This window comes from Anas platyrhynchos, chromosome 4 (genome assembly GCF_047663525.1).
Source record: "Anas platyrhynchos isolate ZD024472 breed Pekin duck chromosome 4, IASCAAS_PekinDuck_T2T, whole genome shotgun sequence".
NCBI lineage: Eukaryota > Metazoa > Chordata > Aves > Anseriformes > Anatidae > Anas > Anas platyrhynchos.
In genome coordinates, this window is record NC_092590.1 from 58,497,561 (window position 1) to 58,514,484 (window position 16,924).

The window sequence follows — 16,924 nt, forward strand, 5'->3', positions numbered from 1 at the left end:
ACTTAATAGTTGTACTGGTTATGTCTCTGTGGCCAAAAGTTTGCTGACTTAAAAGTTTGAGGTGTTTTTTTTGTTTGTTTTTTTTTTTTAGGAAATATTAATTCACTAAGCAATATTCAAAGGCTAGTGAAATAAAACTCCTTTAAAATACTTCAGACTTCAAGAATACTTTGTATTCTACAAAACATTTCTTACTTCCATTTGCAAAGTATACTTTCAAAACTGATGAATTCTTTATACGTACCACTAAGTTCTAACAGCCACTTAATGTATCAGTAATTATATTATCATAGTAATTGCATCCCTGTACTAGTAATCAGTTGTAATAAATAGTTATACTGAACTGAACCCAACATAGAACCCATAGAGTTCTATGCCCTGAAATCCCTGCCACTCCTGTTGGAATATCCAGTATTCTTCTTTGGCAAGCTTATTTGAAACTGAAAACCTAAGTGAGAACTCCAATTTGCACTCAGAAAATTCTGAAGTTAAAATATTTGGAATTGAATTCTTAAAATTCAACAAAATAGCTCTTTTTGCTGAAATTTATTTAGTGAGAATATTTCCACTCATCTCAGTGATTTAAGAAATTATAAAGAAATTAAGAAATAATAGACCTGAGTCATGCTGAAATAACCAACACTTTCCACAAATTTTTCCAGTTTTTAATTTTTCAGTTAATGTTTGAAGGTCCTAAAGCTCTGATGAAAATAATAAAAATTAATTTCATTATTTCTTTCTGAATTTTTTACTGATTTGAACTGATGCTTCACTTCTGAACAAGAAGAAAAAGTCTGTTTTGACAGCTCTACTTTATAGTTTCCAATAACATCTCTTATGTAGCCTCCTCTTTGTAGTAAGATGAATGGGGTCTCTTCTTATTTCTTTTTCAGGTCTGTTCTGTAACATAAATATCTTATAAATATAAAAGGTTTCCACACCATCATTCTTCCAGCAGCAAGATCATATTAACATCAACTGGTAGTTTTACAAGATATGTCTTGCTTTTTGTAAGACTATTGATTTTAACTCTGTTAAAAATAAATAAATAAATAAATAAATAAATCTTACATGGGTTACATTTTTTTACAATTTTTTGTAAATTTTGTAAATTTTTTTTGTAATTTTTACAACTACATGGGTTTATGTTATCCAAGATGGAGCTGAGCTACACATAGCAGTTAGACAGCAGCTGTGTTTTTCTGCATTTGCCTAATGTTTCCACTTTCAGTTACCCCCATGATTATATGTGACTTACAGATGAAAATGAAATTCATTAGAAGTGTAAAATATATGCAAAAACATAATGGCTTTCTATCCAACGATAAGAAAGGGTCCCAGTCATAATTAAACAGCCTTCCAGGTTAGTAAAAGTAGCATGCTGATAAGAACTAACCAGATTGTTAGTCTTTACAAGGGAAAGACAAATTGTTTTTTTCCTTCAACAGTATAACTGTTTTGAAATACGCTGACGTGAAACTGACCATCTCCCAAATATACCTTCTCCCTCTATGCTAGGGTATGAGATACCACTTAGAGAAAAAGAACTAGCTCAACATTAACTTTTTCCTTGGCCACTTGGTAGGCATGCATTAGGGCTTTGCTGCAAGATACCAGGAATAAAGTTTGTGATATTTTTCTCAGGCATAACAGCATGAGAGTCATAAAGAGAATTACATTTCAGCACCACAACAAATAAAGGATCCTGGTTAAAGTGGAAATCTTTGAAAATATAGTAGCAAATAGCAAATTTCCAGTTCTTAAAACTATTCTTCTGTGAACTTCATATTTGCTACTACTGTTTCAGTTTCTGGAAAGTTTAGTACATCTGAGATTAGTAAATACCAAAAATGTCATCAGATGAATTCATTATTGTTTTTTCCTTGTGTGTATTCAATAACTTAAGAAGCTGTCTAATTAACAAGCATTATACTCAAGGTCAGGAAATGAAATTTATCAGTTCATAAAAAGAGATTTTTTATCATATAACATCTAACAGTAATTTTTGTTAAACCAATTTTAATTACTAGGACTAAGCTAAGATCTTAAAAAAATCTAAAATTGATTCCTTAAAAATAATAGCATCATGTTTGAATTTGAAATTATAAATACATTATACAATTCCTTGCAGTAAGTAACATTATTCTGGTTGTTTATGGAAAAAAAAAAAAAAAAAATTATATACTAACAAAATAGCTTCTGTTTGTTTTCTTATTTCACTCAGTTGAAGTGCTTTGTCATTGTGTTTTACTCCCTGTAAAAATATATATGTACATACATTTCTGTTATCTTCTCTCTTCAGGTTTAATAGCTTATAGTTATTCATCTCAGTAACAGATTTTACTTATTTTTCATTTTCAAGAAGCAAATTTTATTTTTAATTTTTCTTTTGCTGCTTTCAAATAAGATTTTTTAAAGTTATTGAAAATTGTTTTCTTAATAAAAGAAAAAGGGTTAGACGTTGTTTATCACATTTGCATCTGTAAAACAAATTAACATCCCAACACTGTATAGCCCAAAGTATTCATTATTCATGGTAGCTGAAAGTGACTGCCTGCGCTTGTTAAGTGTCCAAGGTTTTAAATGTAAATCTGATTAAAGCACTGGCTAATATGGGGTCTTTATTAGGTTTTCTAACATAATATTCTTTTAATTATACTCAACAACTTAATATAAACCTAAGCAGTCAGCAAACAAAATTACTGCACCTAATATACAAACTAGAGCAATATAAGCTGTTTACTGTGGAACAAAGTTTTAGTTAAAATAAATTTCTCCATAGCATCTTTCAGAATAGATCACAGTGACTGTCATCCTGTTAGATTCTGGATGAAATGCAAGACTTGAAATTTACTATGTTTGTTACTGTAAAGAGGGAGATTGAATTGCTCTAAATAGGAGACATTTCTTCTCAGAAAGAGTAGTCAGGCATTAGAATGGGTTGCCCAGGGAGGTGATGGAGTCACTGACCCTGGAGGCATTTAAGGAAATGTTGGACCTGGTGCTTAGGGACATGGTTTAGTGAGTAGTAAGGTGATGGTTGGACCAGATGATCTCAAAAGTCTTTTCCAACCTTAATGAGTCTATGATTCTAAAGCCAGATGTGGAAGGAGAAAAATACTGAAAATGTAGTTCAAAACTTGCTCATTTGTAGTCCAACTCAACTTTTTGGTATACAATACCTTTCTCTCTCTTAGGGAAAAAGAGAGTAATGCTGGTGCTCTCACTTGACCAGGCAGTAACTTTCAGCTAAAGTAACTTTCAGTAAATTTTCTGTTGTGTTAGGCACACACACAAAAACCCCTCTACTGACAATTTTTTGTCATCATTTTATTCATTAATTTTCCTCAAGATCTTGTGGTTACATTCTCAGGATGAGAAACAAGTGTTTCTGTCTATCTGTCACAGTAATTTTTATTAGGACTTTCAGTATCTCTTTGTTTCTCTCTCTGCCCTCTCTTCTCTCCGTTAGCAAAACAACTCCAGGAAGTCTTTCCAGAGGCTTCACAATATTTCCCTCATAACAAAACAAACTAGATACTTAGTATGATATGTATTTTTGCTCTTCTAAACTACATATTTCTTGAGTGGGAAAAATCAACAGCAGCAGCAACTAATGGTAAGTTCAGATATTAATATTAATGTTATTTCACAACACACATAAAATAACTATGTATAATCAGCTACTGAAATCATGTAGTGTAACACTGCATTTAAAACAAAAACTGAGGCAAACCATGAAACCTGAAGCTAATTTCTTGAAAGCCTTGATATCTGAGGCCTTTGTTAGTTGCATTAGAAAAGACAAGAATACTACAAGGGATGAAAATCACAGTTGCATGTGAATAGATTTCCTAATCCCTTCTCAAAATTAAAATCAATTATTTGTCAGCAAGGAACTTCTAACAGTTATACCACAGACTTGGTTTTGCTTAGATTTCTAGCTGAATATGCATTATGGAACTGTTCAATAACGGTTATTTTCTTCTGTTGTGTTAAAAATAATAATTAATAGGCCATATTTATTCCTGTGATGCTACACCTCCATTATAATACATTAATGATTAGAAGGAATGTTATTCGATACAAATAAGCAAATGACCATCTCAGTTGAAGTCACCAGAAGTGACCAACCATATATCCATCTCCTGTTGTATATCAGTATTTTTTTATTTGTCACCTTTTTTAAGATATATCATTACATACATTTCTTATGGGATCTGTAGCTTTTAGGTCAGTGGACTATGTACAAAAGATTTATCTGGAAAAGCTTGTTCCTGAAGGTACTTAACTCCCACTTTTAGTTTGGAAAACAATAATTGAATTAGTATTATAGCTACCTCCTCTTTATTTAAAACAATTAAAGATATTTTTTTTAACAATATTCTCTATTTTCAATTAAAGTTATTGAAAATGTTGTGTATTCTACCATTAAATTGATTACCTCTCTCCAAATTAATCTAATTGTATCATTTATTTGACATCCTTTCTCTGAATAACTAAAAGAGTAGTGAAAAAAAATAAATAAATAAAATAAATAAAATAATAAAATAAAATAAAATAATAAAATAAAATAAAATAAAATAAAATAAAATAAAATAAAATAAAATAAAATAAAATAAAATAAAATAAAATAAAATAAAATAAAATAAAATAAAATAAAATAAAATAAAGAGGGAGACAGAGGCAGAACCTGTTAAAGAACACTAGTTTGAAACTAGCTTGAATAACTAACAATAGTTGTAAATGGGAAGAGGAATAAAGTAAAGAGTGTTGCAGTTTCAGTGTCATCTAGAACTGATGTTTCTCATTCTTCTTGTAGCAGTAAGGTAAGAAAAATTAAGAACCTCTGGGAGAATGAAAGAAGATATTGATCAGAGATCAATAGAGCAAGCTCTAAATTCTTGATTCTAAATCTCTAAATTCTAAATTCAGAGCAAGCTCTAAAATCTTGTACTTGAATCTGGAGCAAGTCCTTTAAAAGAGCTCTGTAAGCTCAAAACTTGGCATTGTTTGAATGTGTGAATAAAAGTTAAAATGGTTGTACCTGGGCTTTCTGGTGACAAAGTGCTGTAAGGCCTTATTTAAAGTACAGTTAGAAATCTGCTGTTATTGTCACAGAGTGACACAACAGAGCAAATTTTCCGTTTTTATTTTTGCCTAAACTCTGATATTTCATGCTATGAATTACCTAATATTATAGATCTGTTCATTTTCTCTTGCTCACCTAGACTATTCATTATGTTACTAGGAGTTTACTGACAGAATTGAGGAACTTACAATTTTGCCTTTAAACATGATACATGAGATTTCACAAAATTATTTATACATTTACAGGTTTGACTCAGAAAATAAATAAATAAATAAATAAATAAATAAATAAATTATCTAATATTTGTATAAAGAAAACGATCATATTTAATCATGGGACAAAACCCCAAGTAGACACATACACATGTCATACATGCCTGTAGTCAGAGAGATTATATACCGGTTAGGTTACACTTGATACTTCTTTATCACTCCTGCCAGATATCACTTTATCACTTATTGCTTCTGTGAAAAGCAAGACAGAAAGCAATGAAAATTACTTGTATTTTCACTGTTTTTATCGGAAGTAGGAGTTTAGTAATGACTATCTGAAATAAATACAGAGTGGTGTGTTTGTTTTTCATCAGTCATTTGAGATCAAAAAGTTTGAGATGACTTCTGAAATAAGGAAATTTTAAAACATTTTCAGAAAACATGTGCCTTTAAGATCTTTTGAGGAAATGCTGACAAAAAAGAGAGAGGGGGGAGAGACAAGAAAGAAAGAAAGAAAGAAAAAGAAAGAAAGAAAGAAAGAAAGAAAGAAAGAAAGAAAGAAAGAAAGAAAGAAAGAAAGAAAGAAAGAAAGAAAGAAAGAAAGAAAGAAAGAAAGAAAGAAAGAAAGAAAGAAAGAAAGAAAGAAAGAAAGAAAGAAAGAAAGAAAGAAAGAAAGAAAGAAAGAAACTGTTTATTAAAGGAAGTTAAAACTATAATATAAGAGAAATCCCAATAAATCCCCATTTTGTTATGAAACAATATGCATTAATATACCTGCTTCACTAACAGTCTATATTGCATTTAATATTCTGCATCTAACTATATTGCATTTAATATTCCACATATATGAATGTCCAGAGGATGGAAAGCATAGTTGATAGGCAACTAATACCAGAAAGATTTTACAGATGTTCAATATGCTTACGACCATCATAAATATAGTTTATTGCAAAACTCATCCTTCCCAATAAGGAAGAAACCTGAAAGGTTACCTGATGTTTTGGATTATTTATTTTTGATAGTGAACCACAAAATCCAAATTTATTTTCTCATGCCAATAGTGGGTGGTTAAGAAGTACTTATTAAGCAGCCAATTAAAACACCCAATAAACTACTTAGGTACCTAAGTGAATACTTAGGTATTCACTTCTTTTCTCAGAAGGACATCAAGAACCTGCAGCAGCTACCGGCAACACATAATATAATCATCATGATAAATCAAGATGAGACTAATACAGATAGCCTGTTGAACAGAAACTGTGGAGTTACCTAGTAGAAAATATTAAGGATAGGGCAAGATGCAAAATTCTCTCCCCATGTAGGGTTAGGATATTTCACTGAAATTTTGAAAAAATAATCTTCATACTCATTATTGTGCAGTCGTCTCCTGAATGCATGTGCTTAAACTTAGTGAAATGAGCTCAACCAAAATATCTAATATAAAAATCTAACAGCTAGATCACCTGCACACTCTTCAAGGGCTCTTCCTATCAGTTAAAGAATTTACACATGACTACCAGCAGCTTTGTGTTCAGGAACAGTTTATCAAAAGTTAGTTTCTCTTAAGGAAAAATTCTGAAACATCTTCTGCAAGATCTACTATTTCAAAAGATACTTATAAACAAATGCATATACTATGCATCTCGTTGAAATCTATGCACAAGATTGACATTGAACTAACTGGACTGTGGAAGCTTGGAGATGTGAACAAACATAAGAGTAGCTCACTAGAGAACCTAAAACTTAAGCTGAAAAGTACCTAGCTTGGTTGCATGGTTCAAGATGTGCTGGTTTTGGATGGGATAGAGGTTTTTTTTGTTTTTATTTGATTTGATTTATGATGAAAAACAGTGTTGACAACACACTGATGATTTAGTTGTTGCAGAACATTGTTTACATAGAGCCAAGCACTTTTCTGCTTCTTGTGCTGCTCTGTCAGTGAGAGGAACAAGAAATGGCTGAACATCTGCCTACTGATAGGAATTAATTCTTTATTTTGTTATGTTTATACACAGATCTTTTTCTTTACCTATTAAAGTGTAAAAAGAAGAAAAAGTGAGGGGGAGGTTCACAAATTAATAATATATAAAATATATAAAAGAAAGCTATTAACTGTCTAAAGAGCACCCCTTCTTTCAAAACCTGTTACTAGGTATCTGCACTTTTAAAATAAATTAAAAATTTTTATACTTTGTTCAATTGCCAAGCAGATTTCTTGCACTCAAAAAAATATATAATAATAATATTATAATTAAAAATTACTTAAAACAAAGCAATTATGATCTGAAATCAATGATCAGTTAATTTCAAACAATTAATTCAGCATTTTATATCTCAGATATAGTTTAAAATGTGTTACTTTGTTTCTTTAGTCAAATTAATCCTCATATCCTCATTTATTTTTGATAGTCAAATCATATACATTATCACTTTTTTGAGGGACTGTTTTATACTTTTCTAAACAATCTAACAAACACTCTGGGGAACACATTGTTAACATATGTTAAAATATGGAATCATTCAAAGTCAAAACTAAAGAAAAATGAAATCTAAAATATGACAGATTGATTAGTTGGTGTATTGGAGGGCTTACCGACCATAACCCCCACTGAAAAAAATATAAAAAGATTTTTTTCTTGCTGTAGAATGACTCTGTACAATTTCATGCAGTATCACTAACAATTATAAAATAAGAAAGATGGTCAAACTCATTCACATATAATAACTAGGCTAGTAGTGTTCTGAGCAAGCTTGTTTTGTTTGTAAACAAGTGTTAGATTTTGTGAAAAGATTGTTAATGTAGTTTCCACTTATTAAAGAACTTATTAACATATGCAACTACTCTATTGTTAAGCTTGTTTTTAAGGGTGCCCTTAGATTTGTGAATATAACATAATTCACATACAACTGCTTTAAAAGGTTACAAATTTTTCAAAGTTAATGCATTAAAAAAAAAAAAAAATAGGAAGTACCATGACTATTTTAATACTAAATTCAATTTTCAGTACCATACCAATTGGCACAAGTAGGAATGTTAATGTTATTAAAATATTCAAGAAAATTAATATGCCTCAAATCAGCTGATATATCTTCTCTTTTTATTAAAGCTTTTTTTTTTTTTTTTTTTTTTTTTTTGTAATATAGCAACAGCTTATGTTGGTTTTAGTAGACTCAAACAGTTGACTGCAGAAGAAAATTTGTAAACTGTCTTGATACTAACAAAGTACTGAGCCTACATGCTTCAACAACACCTTTTTGGTTTGTAATGTCACCTATAAAATTTCAGCACAGTCATCAAACCCAGCTAGTGAAACAGTGTTAAGGGATATAGTGCTACATGTCATGACAGGGCTGAACATCATGTAAACATGTAAGTAAACAGAGACTGTAGTTCAGTTGGATCTTTCTTTATCTTTGCAAGGGGTATGAAAGTATCACTTTTACATTTGGGGGAAATCTGTCAAAAGCTTGCACACAACTGACCTCTTTTGCTATGTCTGTGGGAATGTTCTTTCTCAACCCACCTCATGATGCTTGCTTATTGTTGGTACAGTAGCTAATGCATTCACCATTTCCCACAGCTGATTTTTTGACAGCAGTCCAGTTTAGAAACTCGTCTTCTTTCATGGGTAATTATTTGATATATGTTTACAATGCACTAAATATTTCTTACTTTGTTCTCTCAGTGCACACAGACACACACACACACACAAAAAAAAAAAAAAAAAAAAAAAGATTCCTTTATGAACTAAAGATACTTACTCCTTTTTCAACCTGTGTCACCATGGGTGCACAGGTGTTTGGGAGGAGTCATATGTGTCACCAATAGAGCTCTTTCCTACCGCTGACTTGTGTGGCTCCTATTTGCCTCCTGATAAATCAATTTAGGTCTGTTGATCTCCACCTGGGACTTCCTGGTCTGATACGTAGGAACCAGGGAAATTATTCAATTATTTATTTGGCTGCTTAAAATTAGCAGTATTTTACTCTAGTATTCCTTAATGAGGTATAAGAAACAGGCCTTCCAGCTCTACCAGCTGGAAAGGGAGGAGCACTCATAGGGCAAGTAGAAATATTTTTTTGGCTTCTGTTGGGACCTAATCCTGCATAGCAATTCTGACAGCTATCCAGTTACTCTGGTCTGCCTCTATTGGTGGTTTGGTTGCCTTTTTCTTCACTTTCAAAAAAATCTTTTCACTTTTTGTTTGTATACTGTGAACTGAAACTTGTTTCTATGCCTATAATGTCAAAGTGGGGAGGAAATTTAGATGCCAGGGCCTGTGTGTCTGCAATAAAAAGGAATAAAGAGCTCAAATTGTCACAGTTTGAAAAGCTAGGATATGAGAAGCCTACAAGGCATGTGCTGAGAGGGATGTACAGCAGAATTAGGGAGGACTCCTGTATAAGACATGTAAAGGTTAAGGGTCTGAAAACTTTAGCTGCCAGGTCACATAAAATTAGGATAGGTGAAATGGGATGAAAAAAGAAGTCAGGAACAAAAATGCAGTTGCATTGTTTGTTTTCTCTTTTGAATAACAGATAATACAGGTAATAAAATCATAAAAACTTAGTGTGCTTGGAAGAAACTGAGTAAGCTGCACCCTTGTTTTAGTATTGGTGTCACCATTCAGGTGCCATGCTTTCAGCCTCCTTCAGGTTTTGGGAATATTGCACAGGAGCATGGCAAGAAAAAGTGGTCAGAAAGGACCAGGAATAGTGTTGTGAAAGGCATGTTTCTATAGCTTTCTCACCTTTCTAGAAATAAGGAGAGACTACTTTTTAGTAATCAGTGTCCCTGACACAGAATAACAGAATGGTTGAGGTTGGAAGGGACTTCTAGACATCACCTAGTCCAACCCTCTGCCAAGCAAGGTCACCTAGAGCATATCCCATGCAGGCGGGTTTTGAATATCTTTTGAATATCCACAGAAGGAGATTCCACAGCCTCTCTGGACATCCTGTTCCAGTGCTCTGTCACCCTCACAGTAAAGAAGTGTTTTCTCATATACATATGGAACTCCCCATGTTTCTGTTTGTGCCTATTGCCTCTTGTAAATGTGCAGTTTGTCACATACATGATATTTATGAACAATGTAACACATTACTTTTTATAATGCTCTTTTAATAATCGGAAACACAATCTAGTTGCCATAAAATTTCCGTAGTTTGACTAGTATGTAAAGTACAAGAAAATCTAGAATATCACTGAGTGCAATGTTTTTTCTGCCATATAAGTCATATAAGTCATTTTTTCTGCCTTAATATGGCACTGCTGATCCCCTAACCACCACAGTTAAGTTTATTTTGGTGGTGAAGCAAAACAAACATAACTTATTCTACACTCAATTGGAGGGAGGTAAGTATCACTATAAAAGTATTATCTTTTTTTTTTTTTTTCTCCATAAACTACAGAGAATCATGATTATGACAGCATAATTCTATTCAGTTACTGTTTACTTCATTTTGTCTCATTCCAAAATATGTGTGTGTGGCAAAAGAAGAGTTCTAAGTAACTTCAATGGGCAGAAGAGATGTCGTGACCATAACTCTTCTGTCTTATTCAACCTAACTGCTGGAGAAAACAGATATTTTTTAAAACTAAAATCAGTCACACTGTAAATATCTTGGAAAATATTATGCCCTAAAATGCACCAATTCTCCTAGAAAAATAAATGAAATGAAATAAATAAAATAAAATAAAAAGACAAAACAAAGCAGAGATATACCATGTTTGGGGGACAAAACACTTCTGTTTCTATTGATCTGTTCTCTTCAAGTGTTTCTTGTGGCTTCTCAGGATATTCACATCTCAAAACTTTACATTAACTAGCCTTCAAATAATGTAAAGCTTAATGTCCTGAAATAGACAATACGACTGTACAAGATAACAGAGTGATAACAGTTACAATAGCTATCAACAAATACGGCTTATGAGATAGCAAGGACAGCCAGGAAGTTTAAGAGAAATTTGAGAAGATTAATTCTTAACCTTGGTATCCAGTTATTTTAAAAATAATAGATAAATAAATAAATAAAAAGTATGCAATAGTTTTAACATGTTTTTACAAATACTCATTAAAAATACTTACAATAAATACTGTTACAACATTTCATAAAGCAATATCTATGATCAACAGCAAATATTTTTAATGAAATGGATTCAAATTTTCCTTGCAAATTCCACCATTGCCTTCTGTTAGTTTGTAAGAAGATAACGAGTCCTTTGAGATTAAGCCAAGGTGAGCAGGGTGGGAGGCTGCTTCAGAGGACAAAATAACTCTCTCCTGTTGACCTAGTTAGAATTTACTTCTCAAAAATAGATCTGTTCCCTAACTTTTGCATAACTCTCAGTGCAAAGAAAAATAGGAAGTAATTCCGTAAAACGGAGAAATTGATTGACTTCTTGTTATGCTCTGTTCTTTATAATGCACATGGGTAAAGAAATGAAGAATTCTCTTATTTTAGATAAGAAAGAGAAGAAATTGCAATATTGCTTTCATACAGTCTTCATAACACAAATCAATCTGTCTTTCAAGTGAAGTGCATAAAAGATTGGGGAATAGGGATTTAAACTTTTTTTAAAAGACTTCTAAGAGCTGGAGATGAAGTTTTCTCTAAGCTTCAGCTAAAGTTGTTTAGATAAACTGGGCTCAATTCATTCTTGGCTTTCAGTTTATATGTCTTTCTCTGCCAGTGCAAAATGTATGCAAAGTGGATATAAAATGCTACCAGACAAATGCAAACCAGACATGCCATTTTACACCTACTTTACAATCATTCTGTTCTGGCACAGCTGATGAAAACAAGGGAAACCTTACTCCCTTCTATATTAAGAACACTTTCCATGTGGTGTTAGTGCAAAAAATATATGGTAATGTCCTTTTTTTTTTCTGTTGTCTTTGTCACGCTAGTCATGAAGGCTTATGGAAAAAGAGACTCTATGTACTGATTGAGATGGATTTCTTCAGATCTTCTGAGAAATTAACCTTGCTTTACTACACTCTACTATTACTACAATAAACATTTTTTTGCTGCTGTGTTTTTTGTTGTTGTTGTTTGTTTGTTCATTTGTTTTAACCAGAATGGTCCATTTAACCAGATCTTTGAAGAGATCACACAGAGGAGTTCTGAAATCTCCATCTTTTGAGTTGCTTCAGACTTAACTGAACAAATCCCTGAGCAATCACACTAATGAAAAGTTATTGGGGGGGGGTAGGGAGGGGAGGGGATTTGATGACTTCCAGAGGTCTCTTCCAACCTAAATAATGGTTTTATAATTCTATGTGTAATACTTTTAATTTTACTACAGGGAAATAATGACAATCTGATCTAAAGACATGAGAAGGAAACTGAAAATATATGAAAATGCCACACCTTCACAATTTATCCCTAAAGAATCTTAATCAATGTCATACTGGAAATGACATTCAGAATGCAGTTGAAATGCTAAAGCTATGTATTATCCAGCAACTTGTGAAGCTTATAAGAAAGGAAAGAATCTTTCAGCATGAAGCATGCATATACATATAGCTGTATATATTGTAATTATGTCACAAACACAGAAATGTACATATAACAAAGAGCAATTGAAATCCTTGTGTACATGCATATCCACTATTGATATTGTAAGTATGAAAGTCTAAATATAACTACAGTAAATGATCTTCATACTATGTGATTAAGACCTGATACAGATACAGGGAAAAGTGATAACCATATAATATTAAGCAAAGAACAGAACAAGATTCCAAACCTGATAAAAGAAAAAGGATATTAATAATATGAAGTCTTGAAATGTAGATAACACGATCTGTTAAACAGGACACTAACATTATGCTCAAGAATCAAAATTACTTCTAACAAGTTTTTGATGGTAATTTATCATGGAACAGAATGAAGAAGAAATATTATTTTCACCTCTTCTCTGTATGTTTTAAGGGAACATCTCTTGATCACTGTTATGAGTTTACAAAGCATATAGTTTTCAATTAATTGGGTGATCCTGAAATGAACCAAATCCTTATATAAACAGTGCTTATTGTGCATTATTACTATAGTAGCCTAGATATAGTAGCCTTGTGAAAACTCTGAAAACAGCCATGTGCCAGCAAAGTTGCTTGTTCTAGCATAATTATCTGAAATATCAGTAGTGACACAAAGGAGATGTCTTACAAGAAATGTGTTCTCATACTAAATAAGCAAAAGAGATATTAATGATCTTTTTTTTTTTTTTTTTTTTTTAAATCATGAGCATTTGAGTACCGATTTACAGCTTTTGAACTCACAAATAAAAGGTAACATGACAAATTTATTGCTGAGCTGTTCTGAGTTTAAAAAATACAGCTCAAATGCACAAATGATACATGGCATATCTGGTAAGGTTTCTAAAACCACACTCAAACTGATATGCTATAAAATAAGCTGTAGAAATTTTCAGCAGCTGTAGGCTTTTGTAGTTGCACAAGAGCTTAGAGAATGCCCAATTTGTGCTTTAGACACCAGGGATATGTGCTTCCACCAAATTATCTTCCACATCAAATCTGCACTAAGAACAAGATCTCTCTCATTGACTCGCTCCATAAGCATACATGCTAATACACGTTAATTTTTTCATTTTATATACATGTATATTTTTCATCTTGTGTATACATATTGTAATTTGTATCAGATAATTTTATTACATTATCTGATATAAATTAAAACATTTATTAATAAAGCCTTATGAATCACAAGATCCTAACCTGAATTTTTCTATGCTTTCCAAGACTTTTTTTCCATCAAACTACTCAAAGTTCATCTGAATGCAGTGCAGTTTATACTTGTACACACTAAGACTTCAATCTGTAATAAATTATTCACAGTAGATTGTCCTTGGAAGTAGAGAAAAGACCAACCGTCTTGATAGTGGTGCTGGAAAAAAAAAAATCCTTATCATAAGTAAGGTGTTCAGTACTCTGCTCATATGATGAGTGACCCCCAAAGCCTTGAAAGTAATTACCTCAGAAAACCCAGTTTATAGCTTACTGTCTATTAATAGTAGAAAAAAAAAAAAAAAAAAAAGCTTCCTTCTGTTTAAGATAATGACAGCTACTAAAGAGCACTTCAGGTTAAACAACAAATTAAAAAATTTTACTTCCATCAGCAGACTTTTCAGAGCCTCTCTAAATGCAAAGTTCTTTTATGAAAAGTATGCTAGTTACTTGGTCATTCAGGAGGTAAGAAACACATCACTGGCTTTTTGGATGGATTAAAAAATGATTGGGAAAAAAACAAAAGACAGGCCAGAGACAGTTAACCCTTAACATCAGACACCTTCATGAAATCTTCCTGACTCATCACAGGCTTCCTTGTTCATGACAAGAAAAAAATAAAATAAAAATAAAAAATAAATAAATAAAAATAAAAATAAAATAATAATAAAAGTTACTTCTTTTTTCTCAGATTTTCATCTGAAAATAAGGTTAGAATATTTAGGCCAAAATCAAACAAATTACAGGCTTTATAAAGTTTTATGATAGCTTTCCCAAATCAGGTGTGGGTTGTTTTCTATTTTAGCGATCTTTTTCAACCAAAATCTTAAAATGCCTTAATTCTTCACTGGAAAGATAACATTCCTCAACTTTTTAAAATTCTATGTCATTAAAAGTGTTCAAAGTATTCTTTGAAAAAAAGAGCAGAAATTTGGTGAGTAGAAGAAGCTTTAAAGTGCAGTTACAAGCTAGCCCTATAGAATTCCTGACACTCCATGTCTTAGCAAGGTCAAGTAGGGATCTTCATTCATATTTAAACTCCAGCTAATATTTAGTGAAAGGGTTTTGCATCATATTTTCCAGATCTAATTAATAACATCTTGACATCTGGGAACAAATTTAGAAGTGCTAAATGTGCAACAGCTAAGAAGTTCATGTGCCAGATGAGAGAAGTAGGGAATGAAATATAAGTACTCAAGAGAATAGAAGAGATTTTTCAGTGAAGCACTTCATGCCTTGTTTCATCCCACAAATGTGAGAAAGCAGAAAAAGCTGCTACAGTAAAGCAAAGGGAAGATTTAGGGCCTGATCCTCCCCAGATACCTACAGTAATCAGGCCAAGCATCCTCAGCAAAGGGACAAGAAACAAACAGCTATGCAACTGCTAAGTGAGAGAGTAGAAAGTTAAAATTAGGTAGAGAGACAGAAGAAGGTTTGATTAATATGGAAAATCAGAATCGTTCATAATAAAGTTAAACTAATTTGTTATTGTTCAATGATAAATGGGATTGGAGTGAGGAAAGAGCAATTTTCTAAAATATTGAAAGTGGAGAACATGAAATGAAACCTGTCAAGGTCTTTTACATGTCCATAGCATCCTTTGGCCATTTATTGCTTTATTCAGTGTATTACAGAGTCAAAGGTGGTTCACTTACTTCTGCTAACAAACTCAAGCACAGCTTACTTTCCATGTCAATTGAGGAGCCCAAACCCTGTGAAGAGCTTGTTCTGACCATGTATCATATGGATGAATTCATATTAACAAAATAATGATATCAACAGCATTTTAAAAGTAGTTGAACATAACAGCAAGTTAATTCATAGGAAAAGTCTTGCAAGGCTTAAGATTTTGTAAAAGACAATGATGGATCCTATTTCAGAGGTGTATGGTTTAATTATATTGCCGCCTAGTTATATATAGAAATAGGAACTGTAAAAACTATGTTCAGCTTGGTGATTGAGATGCACAACACAAGTGTAAAGGAGAGATAGTGTTGCATCACAAAAGAAAAGACTGTCAAAAAAGAAGGATCATCTGCTATAATTTTCTGTGACTGTTAGATATGCCTGTCCAGAATAAAAATGCAAGTATTACCCCTTCCACAAATCCACTAAAATGTTAGGAAATAAATAACAAGTCAAACTTGCAGGCATTCAGTGTTTACAGATGTATGTACTCAAGGAATTAACCTCCCAGGATTAGGCTTTATATAAACAAGGTAAATTCAGCCATGAAGAGGAATGGAATCTCTACAAAAGTCAAAAGTATGGAAGGAAGAAAAGGAAGAAAAGGAAGAAAATTCCTTTACCAGCCTGGAATACGAAGAATGGAATGTCAAAATAGAAGTGAAAATAAATGTTTAAATGAAAATTTTCACAGGAAGTCTTGCACAGAATAAGATAAATGATGATATTTAAATAAAATGAATCTGTAAATGGTTACTGATCTCTACATGAATATGAAAAGGTGATATTCAACCTGATAAAAGAGGATTGATCTATACAACTAGTGCAATGGAAGCTAGAATTCTAGTAGTGCAGTGATGATACATGGTTTCATTTCCATTCACAATACTTCATTCACAATACAATATTGTGATTCATAGAGCTAAACTATTATAAAGTATGATACATATTGTTGCTTTGGTGTAAATGTTCTCTGGATTTTTTCTAGACAGCACAATCTAAAATTTTCCTCGTTATGGGTCTCCACAGATGTTACGCGGGAAACAGAAAAACTAAAAAAACAGAAGACAGTTGGCCTATAGGTGAAAGCAATCCCACACCTCAAAGAAAAGTACCCTATGCACAGCAAAGTTACATGAGAATAACACTAACTCTGTAGATAGCTGTGATGAGTTATGTCATTT